The following is a 4654-nucleotide window of genomic DNA, read 5'->3' on the forward strand; positions in this document are numbered from 1 at the left end:
GTTGTCCTCACCTTCCTATCCAACATTGTGTCTCCCTGCAACTCATTGAGGTATTCAGGTAGCAGGTCATCAATAGAATGCAATTGACTTTGCTCTTCAGGGTCCTCAATCATTGAAGGTTCAAACGATCTCAAGCAATCTGCATTTACGATTGAGTAGATGTGCATGTAAGCTGGTAAATCAAGGTGAAAATCATTTTCACCAATCTTCTCAAGTATCCTAAAAGATCCATACCTGATAGGCTTTAGCTTTTTACCTTCACCTTGCATCCTGTCCTTGCTGATATATAGCCAAACTTGGTCTCCAAATTGAAAACTATGCTCCATTCGATGCTTGTCATGCATAGCCTTATACTTGGCTTGGCTCTTTTCTAGTTGTTCCTGTACTACCTGGTGGATCTCCTGGATCTATTCAATGAACCTAGTTGCCTTGTCCACATCACTGTTTCCATCAACCATGGTATCTTTACCAAATACAAAATCCAAAGGAGACCTTGGTGTGAAACCAAAACAGGTCTCAAAAGGAGATCTCTGGGTATAAGAGTGTTTGGCTCTGTTGTAAGCATGCCGCACATAACAAAAGTGTTCATCCCAAAGATTAGGATGTTTGCTGCAATAACCTCTCAGTAACTGGATCACTGTCATGTTTACTACTTCTGTCTGGCCATCTGTTTGTGGATGAAAAGTTGTGCTTTTCTTCAGTTTGGTGTCCATCAGTTCCCACAGACTAGACCAAAACTTCCCCACAAATTGGGTGTCTCGATCAAATACAATGGAAGTGGGTAATCCAAAATGAACCCATACATGTTCAAAGAACAATTTTGCAGTCTGTTCAGCTGTAATCTGTTTACTACAAGGTATCAAAATACACATTTTGCTGAACCTATCCACAACAACATATAAATAATCATGACCTTTCTTAGATTTAGGCAGTCCTCCAACAAAATCCATGGGAACACTTTCCCAAGGGTGAGAAGGAACTATCAGTGGAGTGTACAAGCCTAGTTTTCTATTGTTGGGCTTGCTTTTAACACACATGGCACACCCTCTTACATATCTAGAAACTGTCTCATTCATTTTTGGCCAATAACAGAATCTTTGCAGTTGTGCAACTATTTTACTTACCCCAAAGTGACCTGATATCAAATAAGTGTGTGCTTCCCTAATTATCTTTATCCTCTCAGTTTGTGGAATGCAGAGTTTCCCACAATGGTATAAGAGTCGGTCCTTCACATGATAGTCCAATTCTTCTATTCTTTTGCCTTGACTCAAAGTTGCATATACATCTTTAAAATCCACATCCTGAGCATATTGTTCTATGTAGCTTTCATGTAGCATAGAATTATGCTTAAGTAGGGTAGATGCATTTATAATGGGTCTAGATAACATGTCTGCAACCTTGTTATGTATGCCCTTTTTATATCTGATGACTAAATGAAATTGTTGTAGAAAACCCATCCATCTGTAATGTCTTGATTGCTGCAACTTAGTTTGGGAGTGTAAATATTGAAGTGGTTGATGATCAGTATGTATTATTGTCTCTTTGCCTATTAAATAACGTTTCCACTTTTTCACACTTTGAACTAATGCATACAATTCTTTATCATATGTAGGATAGTTAACTACTGTAGGATTAAAAGTCTCATAATAATAACATATGGGTTTACCGTGCTGTGTCAACACTGCTCCCATGGCATAGTCACTGGCATCAGTTTGGATCTCAAATGGTCTTTGTAGATCTGGCAGTGCTAGTACAGGTGCTGTACTAATTTTTTCCTTCAAGGTGTCGAAGGCTTTTTGATGTTTTCCTCCCCACTGAAACACCTTATTCAATCCTATTAAAGCATGTAAGGGAGCTGCAATCGAGGAGAAGTTAGAAATGAACTTCCTCCAATATTATGTTGCTCCTAAGAAGCTTCTCACTTCTGTAGTAGACCTGGGTTTAGGCCAGTTCACAAAGACTGCCACTTTAGAGGGATCTATTTTCAATTCAGCTCCCCCAACTATATGACCCAAGTAGTTTAGAGATGTTTTTCCAAATTCACATTTTGAGAGTTTAAAATAAAGTTTTTCTCTTTTCAAAACATCTAATGTTTGCTTAACATGCTTTAAATGTTCTTCCCACGTTTTACTAAAAATCAAAATGTCATCGAGATACACAATAACAAAGTCATCAAGAAAAGGTCTGAGTACATCATTCATTAATCTTATGAAAGTAGCAGGAGCATTAGTTAAGCCAAAAGGCATAACTAGCCATTCATACAACCCCTGCTTTGTTTTGAAAGCAGTCTTCCATGCATCTTGCTCTGCAACTCTGACCTAATGGTATCCACTGTGCAAATCCAGCTTGGTGAAATAAACAACTTCCTTCAATTGATCTAAAATATCATCTATGCGAGGAAGGGGATAACGATTTTTGATTGTTATCTTATTCAGTGCTAAGTAATCAATGCACATTCTCCACGAGCCATCTTTCTTTCTCACCAAAACGATTGGTGACCCACATGGTGATGTGCCAGGCCTGATGAACCCTTTCTCGAGCAACTCCTGCACCTGCTTCTTGATTTCAGCATTCTCTAAAGCAGACAACCTGTACATCCCAATGTTAGGCAATGGAACATCTTGCTGCAAAATAATATCATGTACTATTCCCTTTTTGGGTGGCAGACCTTTAGGTTCTTGAAACAAGACATCATACTCTGAAACAACCTTTTCTATATCAGCTTGTTGTTCAGCATTACAGCCCTCAAATGCATTGGTTTTATCAGGTTTCTTTTCCTTTACAACCATCAGTAAGAATTGTTTGCATGAATTTATCATTCTTTTCATCTGTCCTGAGTTTATGAGAGTATAATTATTCTTGAGCTTATGAGCTCTTACAAAGTATTCGATTCCATCTTTAACAAGTAGATACTTGTTCTTAGCTCTATAGAAAATAAATTTTCTATCATACAAGTAAGGACTTCCTAAAACAATTCAACATATATCCAAAGGAATTATGTCTAACTCAACCTCATTTACAAATGCTGACCCAAAAGAAAACTTGAGTTTGCACTGTCTAGTCACTTGTAGTTGTGCTTTATCATTCAACCATCCTAATGGGTATGGTTTCTTGTGAGGTGTAGTTGCTAATCCCAATTTCTTTACAATTGCTTCAGAAATTAGATTTACTTGTGAGCCACTATCAAACAAAGTATCAATCTTTTGATTTTTGGAAATAACTCGAATATGGAAAAGCTTATGTCTTTCTCTCTCATTTTCTTCATCAATAACAAATTGAGCAGAATTACTAGTAGATACTTCGGAATTCTTACCTTTTATACATGTGGCTGCTATAGTTGTTTCATCTCCCGAGTCTGACCCCAAATCTTTCTGAATAGCTGCAACAGTCTTCTTCTTCTTGCCCTCGGACTTCTTAGGTCTCAGCTCTGGATGCAGAATCCAACAATGCTCATCATCATGCCCCTCCTTTTTACAGTGAGTGCATGAAGCTTTGGCTTTCTGTGCAGTGTTAGCCTTCCTTGCTTTCCACTTCTGCTTTCTTTTCTCCTTGCTCTTGCTTACAGTGGGTTGGGATGGTCCCCCAACTTCTAGATTGCCATTCTTTCCTCTAGCTTTTAGATGAGTAGCTTGTACAGATACCTCACCTATACTAATGGGATTAAACATGAGGATGGTATGCCTCATGTAGCTGTGTAGACCAGCAATGTACTTCAAAAGAGTCTCTGGTGAGTCTAGCGAGATACCCAACATCAATGCTCTCTTTCTGAATTCTTAAATATACCCTTGCACACTTTTCCCTTTCAACTATCGAAGAGTTTGCCAACTCATCATGGCTTGTTGCATGTAGGCCAATGGATAGAACTGCTTTTTTATTGCAGCAAAAAATTCAGTCCAAACAGAGATGGTCTTGCCATGTCTTTTCATATCAACTTGGGTTCTACCTTCCCACCAAACCAAGGCAGTGCCTCCTAGGCATAGGCTTGCCAACTGAATCTTACTCTTGTCTGAGTCTATGTTCTATACCATGCAATACACATCAATTTGTCTAATCCAATTGTCCAACTTTTTAGCATTTAGCTCTCCATCATATATAGGCAAATCAAATTTAACATCTAGCTTAATCAAAGATGCTTTCTTATTATGCGCGGGGCTATTAGGAGGTGTGAGAAAGCTTTCTTCTTTCCCCTTTCCTTTGGAGTGGTCATGGAAGTGAGACTCATCTTCTTCTTTATCTTGCTTAGAACCTGATGAATCTTCCACCTTATGCTTTCTAAAGTCTCTGTACATTTCTTATACCATAGACTTTATAGCTAGGAAACTCTCTATGAATTGAGGGTCTGGCCCCACAGAACCTTCCTCTGACATTGTCTTCCGAGAATAGACTCTCCAAATTTCAGGATTAGTTTCCACCAACTCTCCTTCTCCTAATTTGAGCTTTGATCTAGTGAGCATTCATAACTAAACCAACACGAGCTTGTCTAACCTTACAGCCTAGAGCTCTGATACCACTTGATCTGATATTCACCCTATGAGTGACATCAGTTAAAGATTTATTGTTTAAAGGTATTACAGACTCATGTGCTACTGTGTGTTATGTGTTATTGAAGCAATAGATTGATCAGATTACAAATACACAGATAATAAAATGGAAA

Source organism: Pinus tabuliformis, chromosome 1_1 (assembly GCF_031772625.1).
Source record: "Pinus tabuliformis cultivar Carrire ecotype Pingquan chromosome 1_1, CPIR1, whole genome shotgun sequence".
NCBI lineage: Eukaryota > Viridiplantae > Streptophyta > Pinopsida > Pinales > Pinaceae > Pinus > Pinus tabuliformis.